We start from the raw sequence: 13760 nt of genomic DNA, 5'->3' as shown, positions 1-13760 counted from the left end.
AAAATACGATGACTTTCAGTCGCACTTTTCTGCATGCAGCAGGACACCCCGCAAAAACACTTTATCAGGCACAAATTGCGCCATGTTCACTTAACTACAAACTATACGCGACTATAACTACAACTACAAACGATACGCGATGACAGGGGTTTGCAACACATGTGTGGATACACGTAACTGTGGGACGCTCCGTTCGTTGCGCCATTTCTTGTCCACCCGCACAAATTAATTCCTAGACCAAATATTTACGTATTAATTAATGGACTATGGCTTCAAAAACCCTTAGCCAGTGACACGCTTAATACATTATCAGGCGTTCCACAAGGCTTAAACTTTAAACCTTTGCTGTTCCTTATAACGACTAACGATTTGACTAAAGATATTATTTTTTTTTTCATTTTGTAACTTGCAGAGGATCTGGAATTGTGTACTAAATAGCCAATACGCGATTACGTAAACGTTTTGAGGAAAAAGAAATTATGTCCCATTTCCAGGACTGACGAAAAGTAATATGCAACAGTACTACAGTTTGACTTAGTGTGTACTACAAGTTAGCTTGCAGAGATAATAATAATAATAATAATAATAATAATAATAATAATAATAATAATAATAATAATAATAATAATAATAATAATAATAATAATAATAATAATAATAATAATAATAATAATAATAATAATAATAATAATAATAATAATAATAATAATAATAATCATCTTACCGTTAGTTTAAATATGCTGACCACAAAGTGCAACTCTCTCTCTCATACACGCACACACATAAAACATTATTACACAATTCAATATATCCAAATATTTAATATATCCATATATTTCAAAATATTTTTTTCAGGTTTTAAATTATTAAATGCTTTTAGCTGGATTTTTAAAGTCTCTCTCTCTCTCCATATATATCGGGTGTTGAGAAATAAGTGTTACAACTCTTGGGAGGTGAATCCTGCCACTGAGAAAAGAAAAAAAGTTCTCTTGAACTTTCGGCTATCGGACATAGTTTCAGATCTACAAGGTGCCGAAAGCGTGGGAAAATGACTTTCGGACGCCAATAGTTCGGAAACTATCCAACGTAAAGAGGGCGGGTAAAAAATTCGCTGAAGAAGTGATACCTGCTGTATTAAATTTTGCATGTTTCACAATTTTACCATGCACGCGCAAGGGATTCCCCAAAGGAACGTAGGGAGTCCAGGATAATCTGCTAAATGAAAGTTGGTCTAAATGGATATGAATTGATGGGGTTTCTACCAGGTAACAATAATTCGTTTGTATTAAGTCGATATCTGAAACAAATACAAAATGGCAAACACTTTCAAGCCCGTTGTGTGTGGTTGCATAATCGCCAGTTACGGATGCTGGCCAACAATGAAGTTCTGAGTATTAAGTGTAGCGAATTTGTACTCAGATGCTTTAGAAAGACATCTGGAGTGTCGGTAGAGCACAATAGATGCAGCAGGGTGATTCACATGTGTGGAAACACGTAACGAAAAATGACCAGAAAGCACTCATACTCAATAAACGTGAGTTCAAAGCGTCGAAAATATAAGGATTAACGTCAAGAAAATGAAAACGAATTTACCAGCAATATTCCCTCAAACCGACGCAATATGGTGTGCTCGGTTGCATACCAATAAGGATGCAACCACTGAGGACAAGTTGAAATTGTGCAAGTGGACTCACTAAGGAACTGGGTAAACTAAATGAATGTCTCTAGTGGGATCACATGATCGATATTGAAATGCGGACAATTTGTGTGTTGATATCGATATGTAGCTAGTGGAGAAATGTCAACTACTGCTTGGATACCGTCCCACGTAGGAAATATAGGAAAATAAATGCTTGGGTCTTGAATCTGAGGCCGTGGGTTCCGAGTAGGATTGGAAACTGCTACCACACGAGCGAAAGCAAGCGCTCTAGCCCTGAGGCTCGAGGGACTTTCTCTGTATACATTTCTTTGAGGAGTACCCACTTTCTTTGCAAGCGCTTATGTACAGCCTCCCAAAATGCTTGTGTGTTACATTTTGTTACTCCTACTGCACAGTTGTAAACAATCAGAGCTTTAATACGTTTCTTCCTATTTCTCATGTTTTATTTTTCATATGTATGGTGTTCCAGCTGTAGTGTTACATGTACCAAATTGGTTCATTTTCGTCTTTGTCTTGGCATGTGTACTGTGCGTAAGATACATATTTCTGGAGGTATTTTGATATCGAGTACGTCATATGTCCCAATAGACGTGAGACATGATACAAGTTTGTTGTTTTCACGCTCTATCACAATTTGAACCATGGATTAAGATATTTCTTTTCATATGTGTCGACTGTGGGAAAATGTCCCAAACAAATTGGGACATTGATACGATCGTGTTATAGTTACGTTCTACCAAAAAGTGCACCAGGTGTAATAGCAGAATGTACAACGTTATTTTCCTAGTTTTCGCATGTGAGACGGTGTCCCAGCAGTAGTGGGACAGGTTGGCATTTGTCCATTAGCTACATGTCGATATCAACACACACATTGGCCACATTTCAATATCGATCAAGCGATCCCACTAGAGACACCCTGATTCTTAGTGACTTCCTTTGCACAATTTCAACTTGGCCTCAGTTGTTGCATCCTTATTGGTATGCAACCGTGCACATCATATTGCGTCGGTTTGAGGGAATATTATTGGTGAGTTGGTTTTCAGTTCTTGACGCTAATCCTTACATTTCCGACGCTTTGAACTCACCTTTACTGAGTATGAGTGCTTTCTGGGCATTTTTCGTTACGTGTACCACACATGTGAATCACCCTACTTCATCTGTTGTGCTCTACCGACACTCCAGATGTCTTTCTAGAGCATCTGAGTACAAATTCGCTACACTTAATATTCAGAACTTCATTGTTAGCCAGCATCCGTAACTGGCGATTATGCAACCACACACAACGAGCACGAAGGTGCCCACCATTTTGTATTTGTCCCAGATATCGACTTCATACATATGAATTATTGTTACCTGGTAGAAACCCTTTCAATTCATATCCATTTAGACCAATTTTCATTTAGCAGATTATCCGGGACTCCCTACGTTCCTTTGGGGAAATCCCTTGCGCGTGCATGGTACGATTGTGAAACATGGAAAATTCAATACAGCAGGTATCACTTCTTCAGCGAATTTTTTACCCGCCCACTTTACGTTGGATAGTTTCCGAACTATTGGCGTCCGAAAGTCATTTTCCCACGCTTTCGGCACCTTGTAGATCTGAAACTATGTCCGATAGCCGAAAGTTCAAGAGAACTTTTTTTCTTGTCTCAGTGGCAGGATTCACCTCCCAAGAGTTGTAACACTTATTTTGCAACACCCGATATATATATATATATATATATATATATATATATATATATATATATATATATATATATATATATATGGAGAGAGAGAGAGACTAGTTAGAAATCCAGCTGAAATGCATTTAGTAAATTATAACCTGCAAATATTTTGAAATATATGGATTCTTACGAACCAATATTTTGACACTTTCAATTGACCAAAATGTTACAAGTTTCTTCCCAGACTAATATTAGTATTTCTGCATTATTAGGTAATTTTCCATCTTATGTTTCAATAACTTGCCATGGTTGAAACATATTTTTATGGTTTATAATTACATTTATTAATGAAAACTTACCTTAAGTTTCTCAGATTAATTTTCGCTTTTGGCGGTGTGTTGTTAATATTATTCGAATTTGCTGGAATGACATGAATATTAACAGTGACACATGTTCGGTGTTCTCTATTGTATAAATTTGATTTTGGCTCCATTGTTCTTGTGTATGAATAGTTTCTAACTTTATTTTGCTTTCTTTTCTTATGTGTTAAAACCGCAAGACGAACTGTTTCAACAAATAACCAAAACACAAATTCCACAACTGAGATTAAACTGCAACCGAAGAAGAGACTTCCAACACCTCCAAAAGACACTGAAAAAACAAGAAGATAATATCATCAGATTTTATTATATGTTAAAATTAAACATACTACATTATTTATGATAATGCTTCCTGTTTATTGAATTTACTACTTTTACATAAACATAAATGAAATATTTAAATTATTTATTTTCTAAATTGAAATTATTTGTCTACTGAAATTAGTTCTTATGATCATAAAATGCAGTAAAGCAACTAACATAAGATGTCTACATTATTAGCATAATAGTTTGGTCGAAATTTGTATTGGCATTTTGCTTTTGCTTGCTTAATTATATATAATGTTTATCAGGTCGTTAGTAGCGAAATTATTTTGTGCCCGTCACGAAAACACCAATGTCCGATCCTCACAAATGACCCTCTAAATGAAACAGCTATAAGAATATGAAACAACTATATGAAATTCTATATGAAAGTTAAACAGGAGATGCAAAAAAGCTAACAGGAGAAGAGAAAATGTAAACAATTTAAAATAAAATAATTAAGGCGGATGCCAAAAATAAAAATAAAACTGCTGCTATCTAATTAGAGTAGACTCAGAGAGTGACATATCCTAGGAGTTGTCGCAATGAAATGCTACAAAGCCTATTATGACTAATGTGTAAATGATAGCTATTAGATCGACATGCTTGATAATATAATGCACTCAACACTTGACCTCCATGTGATCAGCCCTTGCTGTTCAAGCATTCATAACGAGAGATGAGGTTCATTATACCAGTTGTAAATATATACTCTTCAAGTTCTCGCAAGCACGGTGAGGAAGCGATTTCCACGTCGCTACACACCGGATAATGATAGCCAGCCATGTTCCGCTTTACAAAAGGTAACACGTGAAAGTCACTTGTGGCTAAGTCAGGGATGTTGGGAGGCTTTCTAGTAGTTTCCAGTATAAACGCTGAATACAATCTACTTTGCAGTGAATGGGATCTTACCTTATCATCCATAAAATCGCACAACAGCAGAGAAAACTAGAACGTTTATTCCTGGAGCCATCTCGGAGCTTTCGAATTGTCTTAAATGTTAAGCAATCACATTTTCAGTGTTCCATGTAATTGATCAGTAGCAAACTTGGCAATCCTAGAATACAGCGCAAATTTATTTTTTCGTTCGAAGCAACCACTGTGAATTTCTTTGGCCGTAGAGAAAATATATGTTTCCATTCCATGGAACGCTACTTCCTTTGATAGAGTGAACAAATGCAATCGTTTGTATGAGCATCAATACCCGGTGAAGAAGTTTGTTCCCCTCCGCTGCGTAACACTACAGAATCTTATGCAATGTCCCCGTTCTAGTTGCTTAATGTTTCTCAGCGGTACTCATAATCCACTCATCTTCCTATACTTAAGGGCATTAGCCACAATATTCTTTACATCGCCATATGCCAGTACCAGTTTAGCTGATATTGAGCTGAATGCTATTATTATAAACACATAAGAATATTCATTCATACAAGAAACGTTCATATCAGTCGTTCAGGAACTGAGTCTATCATTGTGTCCAGGATTGTAATTAACAATACTGGTCTTTGTGTCTTTGAAGACACGACACAAGTTTGCTACATGTTGAATGCCTATAAACGTAAGAAGATAAAACACTTTACCCCTTAGAAACCTCACCTCTTCTCTTACTTCCACTATTGCAAATATTTCCACAAAGGTAACTTTTTTATTGTTTGATTTGCAGGTGTACATGGTCAACCTAAGTTCTCAAACTCCAAAAAAGACAAACATGTTATTAATCTACTAATACTCTTTAATTATTAAGTTACACTGAAAAAGATTAAGTTACATGCTCTGTAGTATTTTTCTTGTCATTTATTGTATTTCAATTGCTCGAATAAAGGTGAGAAAGCGATATTTGACAGGTGCATTAACTCTAAGACCAGATTATAGTGTTAGACAATAATAAAGATTTTATCTGAAGTTTGAGTTTTCAAGAGCCTCTACATGGGTATGAACTGTATTCAGTAACACGACATATTATTCATATATGCACGCTGGACTACACACACTAAATAACATTAAGAATAAAGTGACTGGTCCTTATATGAGAGAGGAAATTTCCATCTTGGCGACGATTTGATGACGACAACCGCAAACTAGAAAATTTATTTCAAAGACTTAACTTTATTTTTGTTGGTCTAGTTTCAAAGTGCTTGCTTATAAAAGCTTACTTCTTGGTTGAAATAACTATAAAATTAACAATATGGTAGAAGGTGCTTCAGTGGAAAACATAGTTTTGTGGACCACACTACTGCTCTGTTTGCGTTACTGCAAGCATCGAGGAGTATATATATCTACCTTGTAAACATGTGGTGCAAATTTGTGGAATATTCTAAGCATGGTAAGTACCTAAGACACTACAACAAGCTATTGTGGCGGATTTTAGGAGAACATCATATATATACATGACGTGGACATATGTCTCCACAAGTCAATACTTTGTAATTGTTGAAAATATTTGCTATTTCGCGTAGGTTCAAATCTTGCGTTTAGCATCGAGACAGAACACAGCATTAAACAATAGTGACTGTTCATATATTGATGTAAGAGAAATTTGAATGCAATAGTGTTACACAATGGATATACACGTCTCAATGCTGCTTGGATATTCTGCCCACCTCAAAGAATATTCTTCACGTGTACGATACCATGTGACTCTTTCTTTAAAAAGGAGTTCCCTCATGGCAATGCGGTTAGCGTACGGACCTTTGGCGTGGGAGACCCGGGTTTTATTCCCGGCGGAAACTCATGTGGTTCGCATTCCATGTTAGTTAGTAGGTCCACGTCTGAGATAGCATCACTGCTGAACGGGAAGGTAAACTAAAATCAACTCAAATTAACTTTTTCTTAAATTAATATGGAATCATTAGTACAATTGGTGACCTTTCTTATAAGATTGCAGAAAGGCTACACCAAGTACTGCTGATTCAGCTGTGAGTGTCACGGCAGAGTTATGAAACGCTTCTACCAATCAAAAAATGTGCCGCTCACAGAGAATGCAGTCAGGAAATAAGACATCGTTAGTGTACAATTAGTTGAGCAAGGCAAAGTTATTATAGTACAGCTTCATATAAACCAAGGCTTACAGCGAATTTCGTGAGGGCACTAGACAATGACTTTGAAACTTACCGGTACATGTAAAGTGCATGTTCGAAATTGATTTATACTAAAGTAAAAGAAGATTTTCTCATGGTTTCCCACGTAAGTAACATTATGACTCACATCAAATTCTAAGATTCACTGACTGATACTGAAAAAGATTTATTGGTGCAATTCTGTCAGTCAGAGGAAATTTCTTTTCAGAGAATAAATCTTCTCAATAAAAGAAAGTCCTCTTAATCGGATGGACCGCTTAGAGGCGTCACGGCCTATATAACGTCCCTTTTTTCCCTTACATGCGTCACATTACGTGAAAACAAAACTTGCTACCCATTGACAACATTCCTCCTTCTTTACTATTTGATGGGCATTCCTATTGCGTACTGTATTGTATCGTGCATGGTATTTGCCATTTATTTTAAAATGGCTTCCAGCACAAGTTCTGCTACGGATACTATTCCAAAGAAGCATGTTCGTGATGAGGATATAGCAAATTTGCTGAAGGATTTGGTCGTAACAAGTGAGAGTTCGGTAGCTGTGACGAATATTATTATAGTAAAAAGTGAAACCGGTAATGAGTTTTATGATAATTGTACTGTTAGTGATGCTCAGTTACAAATCCAGCGGGTAGACTCTAGAACGGGCGGGAACTGTCTTTTCTCTGTGATGCACATGGTGTTCTTGACACTTATGTCGACGAAAACGTCACATCAAAGACTATGTTTGAACATTTCTTTTCTCATAACCTCGCAGCAAGGGGAACGAATATGTATGATAAGCAGTGCACTCATTCGAGAAATCTGCTGTGACGGCTAAAGAAGAGAAGTAGTGATAAGCAATGGGCTGAAACAAATCCTGGTGAAATAAAGCTACTGGTTGGTCTCCTAATATTGCAAGCTATTCTAATATCACGTGTTTGCAGTCTTGGGCTTCAGAACTTTCCATAGAGTGAAAAATTACAATGTGGAAAATAATTTTTTTGTTATTTAATAGTGCTTAAATAATGGTGATGATAGTGATAATGGCATATGTATCTGGTTTATATAATATGTATCCAACTTTGTTGCATGTAATTCTCCGGTTTAATTACCTGTGAATAATACTTGTACTATTTCTAATATAAGTCATATATTAAGTACTACATTTTGAAAAAGGAAATTACCCAACAGGTGATAACGCTAAGATTGAAAATATCCCACTTAATTGGATATTAGTGTGTATAGACACCTGGGTTATTTCCTGCTATTCTTCTTTCCAGATAACCTAATTTAAGCAACGAGCATAGTGAATATTTTATGAGGTCATCTAAGTAATGGAAAAAAATGAAATGAAATTTTTGAGTTTTACGTCCCACGATTATGCCGGTTAGGCTAAAGGAGACGGTGATGATGAGAGATGAATGAAATGGTGGAATGAAGAAAGTGGGAGGAAACGTGAGAACCCCGAGAAAACCCACGCACACGGTGTTTGTTCACCACAAAGTTCACTTGGCGGGGGCTGGGATCGAACCCGAGACCCCAAGCACCAGAGGTGAACGCTCTACCACTGAGCCACCGCGGCCCCATCGAAGTAATGGAATTAAGATATATATATAATGATAAAATATATAGACCAAGCTGAGTGTATTAACGCTTTCTTTCGGAGTTATAGGCACCGAAACATGAAAAAATAAAATTTATAGGTCCATAGCTCGAAAAGTATAGACTTACCGTTGCACGGTAAAGATTTTACTTTGAAACTAATATGTGCACTATCGATAAATACATATGTCAGAATCCTAAAGTCTCACAAAACAATTTTTATAGAGGAAGTTCTGGTGCGGGCATAAAATTTGAAGTATTTGCCCACTAACTCTATAAAAATTGTTACTTAAGTACAGCCGAATTTAGAAACTCGGATATTTGAATACGTCATATACTAGTTTCTAAGCGTAGTTTTGACTCGAATACGGTAGGTAAAGGAGGTAATCAGAAATGTAACTTATATGCCTCAGCAAAGCATCACGTATAGCGCTATGAATAATAAATCATACACATAAGCATTAATAAACATGTTTTCTTAAGAATTTGACTGCAGAGAAATGTGGTCTTGTTGTTACTAGACTAATGAATTTGTCCACTCATCCACGCCTGTAACTCATCTTGCTGTGGTCTCTTCCTTGGAAAAAAATGAAATTTACTTTATTATTTTTGATGTTATGATTGACAGATGCATACAGGTGACAGAATATTGGATTTTCTAACTTCATATGCAATTTTCTTATTCACACGGTATGGAAACCACATATGCTTCTGAGAGTTTTAAATTGCCCTAACTGGAAAAAAATATTGTATTTTAATGGAAAAACATCGTGGATTAATGTCGTTGTTACAGACTATATTTAATTAACTTATTTAACTATTGTTTTTAATTTTACCTTTAGTTTATTAATTTATTATCACTTACAAAAAGCAATAAAAATTGAAATCTATTAACACAAAATTGTAATTACCTTATACATTCTTTACTGTCAAAACTGCTAGCAGTTATGTCTTTAAATTTGTTTCCACGTACAGTCCGCAGCAAAAAACCTGCAACATGAGCATGTAAGTTCATTGTGAAACTCGCCTAAGAGCCTACGGAATCAACATAACGTCTAAGTGGCACGAATCACGCCAGGAGAAACTTAGGCGTCCTACCCTGCACACTTATTTTGTAGCATAAGACTTCGTCGATTCACAATAAACTTACATGTTAATGTTGGATTTTTTTGTTGCGGACTGTACTATGATCAACTACCTTACACAACTCATCCTGTAAGTAAATGCATTGACAAATATAAAAATATATTCGCAAGTCCACGTACTTAGTATTTCACAACGAATACAATAAATACATAACCTCTACTGAAAAATCAAAACTACTTGGCTTTCTTAATTCCTAGCAATTCCAACGCGATAAAAACTTTTCTAACTTAAACACCAACCTTATCTAAATATCAGTACTTCTACATCAGAAGTCTATGGTATGTACTCACTTGTATTTGTTATTGCCTGGTCACAACACAGTAGTTAAAATAACAAATAAATAATTTCACACATAAAATCATTTCCCCAAAACTTTATTCTTTCATTTTGCCATAAACAAAATGTTCATAAATACTAGTGTAAAAATATCAATACCAATATTTATAAAAACAACTAGTACTGATATAACTAAAATAACTCTTGCGTACATCCCGTTCTATGTTAAAGTAAACAATTTACAGAAAAGGCTTAAGCTCATTAAAAGACTTAGTACCCTATGAATTTTGCATAATGTGTAAATTTTGTTTTATTCAATTGTCTTAATCTGGTATTGATCCCAATACCACTGCAATAGGAATATAGATTTAAAGTTAGTCACATTCAAATATTTAAATGTCCTTATTTGGAAATTGAACTTGGACGAAAGGGAAATGGTATTCATTATTTTCTACAGTTAAACTCAGAAATACTACAATTGAAGATAACTCAGCCAGCATGTTATATTAAAATACAGCGAACAACAATTGATGGAAATGAAATCTTTCACTTTTAAGTCCAAATTATTAATGAAGATGAATGATTGTAAAAGAATCGGTGGAATAAATGAAGTGCAAGGAAAGGGGGGGGCAAAACGAAAATCCATGTAAACAGTGTTACAACTAAAAAAACTAGTAGTGTTGTCCCGTGTGCATAAATAGAGGAGTTTCATTTCTACGTATTGATATTGCTTAATAATTTTTTAAACTGTGAATGGTAATATATCTCTATCATTCCCAGGTTCAATAGAGAGATTAGAAAAATGAAATGAAATCTTTGAGTTTTACGGCCCATGGTAGAGAGATTAGAGTAGAGATACAGTATACTTTTGCAACGTAATTAAATGAAGAAAATGACACCTCTCCATCTACGGGGTGTTTCAAAACAACACCTACAAAGTTCGGGAGATGCTTCCTGACACCAAGATAAGGCAAAAAGTAGAGGCCAACCTCGGTGCACAAATCCTTCATTTCGGAGCTATAGGCTGCCAAAAACATAAAAAATCAACCTTAAAGATTCATTGCTCCAATATTACTTTACCTATCGTAATCTGGCCTAGACATCACTTAGGAACTAGCATGTGCCCTATCCAAATGTCCTAGTTTCACAATCCTGCGTTACTTCCGCAACAATTTTTATAGAAGTAGTTGCTAAGTACTTCAAGTTATATTCCCGGAGCCAAACTCGCTCTACAAAAGTTGTTGCGTGAGTACCATAGGATTCTGAAACATATATTTTTTGATAGTGCACATATTAATTCGTAAGTGAAGTCTTGATCCGACTACTGTAGCAACCATTTGTTTTGGAATTATGGACTTTTTAATTTTTTTATGTTTTCGACAGCCTATCACTCCGAAGGGAAGCTTCTGTGTATCCAGGTTGGTCTAGACTTTTGGTCTTATCTTGGTGTCAGGAATCACCTCCCATACGTTGTCGGTGTTGTTTTGAAACACCACGTATTACTGCTTTTACTTTGCTGCGATCAGAGCTAAAAGAAAAAGTGGTTGATTTTCTGCTTCTTTTGGTTATAATAGAAGAATTTTCGTAGCTACTGAATATATTTTGGGGTGATTCTTAATGTATTGCAAAGAATCGATTATCTTTAAGTATTACTATTTTATTCTATAATGAACAAGTCTATAACAGAAAGTAGTTGATTTCTGCTACTTTCGGGCTTAGACGAGAAATTAGACAAGAGGTGGAATATATTCCTGGACGGTTCATTGATTTTAGATAAGCATTACTCGCTGTTTGTTACTTTCTTTCTCTATAATGATCAACCTGAAACGTAAAGTTATTAATAGCTACTAGTTGAGGTTTAAATATTACTTCTGTCAATCAACTAAGTTCCTAGTTCTAGCTATGCAGATTATAACCAAATTTTGTGGTTGTACAACACGTAGTTATTCAGTTTTTCTCTCCCGGAAGGACACACTTATAGGGTAAATACAAAAAAAAATTGATAAACACCTAAATTAATGTTTTAAAATTGCACAAAAAATATGGGTGAACCACATACGAGAAATTGAGTAAATGTATTATATTAAACCCACCTAACATTTCTAACTTTCCAAAAAGTACGTCTCTTGTATATCCCAGAGATGGAAAAGTGATCATACAGTAAATGTAGCCAAACATACCTTGAAATCTCCCTCCATACCTGAAAATGGAAAGTTGAATTAAAGAGGGAATTCTGAACATCATATATGTGACATTTGCGTGTCTTATTGCTATAGATTAAATATGTGAAGTTTAAATATTTGCAATACTATTACGTAACATTTATTAATAGTATTACTTTTTATTGCGACACAAGTCTCATTATGGCATTGACATCGAATTTACGTGGCATATAAAATTATTTGTGATGTATAAAGTTTTTTGTGATATTCATTCATAGGAACACATATACTGCAAACAAGGAACACATATTTCAGCAGAATATGCTCATGTTCGTTTAGATAGGAAAACACTGAGAAAATGTTCTGGTTTAATTTAACCAAAATTCGGATGTTAATAACCGAATTGCTTTGTCAGTATATAACAAACAAAGTTCTCGGTTACTGCAACCGAATACCACCTGCTTACGTAATCTTCACTAATTTAACCGAATAGTTGAACATTTCATCCGAGGAGATAAGTTAATTGATTACGTAAAGTCATTAAGAAAAAGGAAAAGGCTGACCTTAATTGTTACAACTCAGACCACTGGCCCACGAGTCAGCAGAATAGCACTTTAGTATGCCATTTTTTTATTGGAACTATTCGGGACAATGCAAAGTATTTGCTTTACAATAATAAATATACAATGAGTACCCTATATATGAATCTCTCAATATTATAAGTAAAAGTACATGAAGTGAGGTAAACAACGACACAAAATATTAAAATAATGCACCAAATGCGACTAAGAAAAAAGCGTAAGCTAACAGGATAGTGCTGCAACATTTCTGAGCATAATATAAAACGAAAGATGCCAATAATCAGCAAGTGTGTACGAATTAAAAACGAAAATATAACGTACTAGAAGAAAGAAAAGACAGACTGGTGCAGAAAATTTCTGTGGTATGACTACTGCTGAAATGATTGAGATATCGGCACTCGGCGTCTGGATCAAAATGATTTCGTGACGAACGTTGTAAAAGTCAAGATAGATGTGCATCAAGGTGAGGCGTATATCCTTGGAAATATGTCACACTTTATGTTACAATCTGTTGAACAGTATTTTCTTTCCGAAAGAATAAAAAGCAAAAAGTCAGGAACCTGAATAACATTAACGGTAATCGACTTTCGCAGTGTTCCATAAATAAGCCTTAGGATTTTTAGGTAACTGATAGATAGGGACAAAAAGTAGAGAATGGGCATATTGGTCTAAAAGCGAACGTAAATTCATAGAGGAAGAGGAAATACCACAGAGGCTTTTACGGGTCTTGATCAATTGATGTACTGTCTAGCACCACTTAGTTTACATATACGGGGATTCAGGGGCTCAAATATAATGCACAAAACCTTACCATATTGATACTAAGTTAACACATTTGAATCGGCAAGACTTTGGTAGTACTCGCATCATTTACCATAGATGCAGCTTCCTGTTTATGGAAACTATTTTGGAAATCACACTTTT

The sequence above is a fragment of the Thermobia domestica genome, chromosome 5 (genome assembly GCF_964235325.1).
Source record: "Thermobia domestica chromosome 5, izTheDome1.hap1.1, whole genome shotgun sequence".
Lineage (NCBI taxonomy): Eukaryota > Metazoa > Arthropoda > Insecta > Zygentoma > Lepismatidae > Thermobia > Thermobia domestica.
This window is presented reverse-complemented; position numbering follows the sequence as displayed.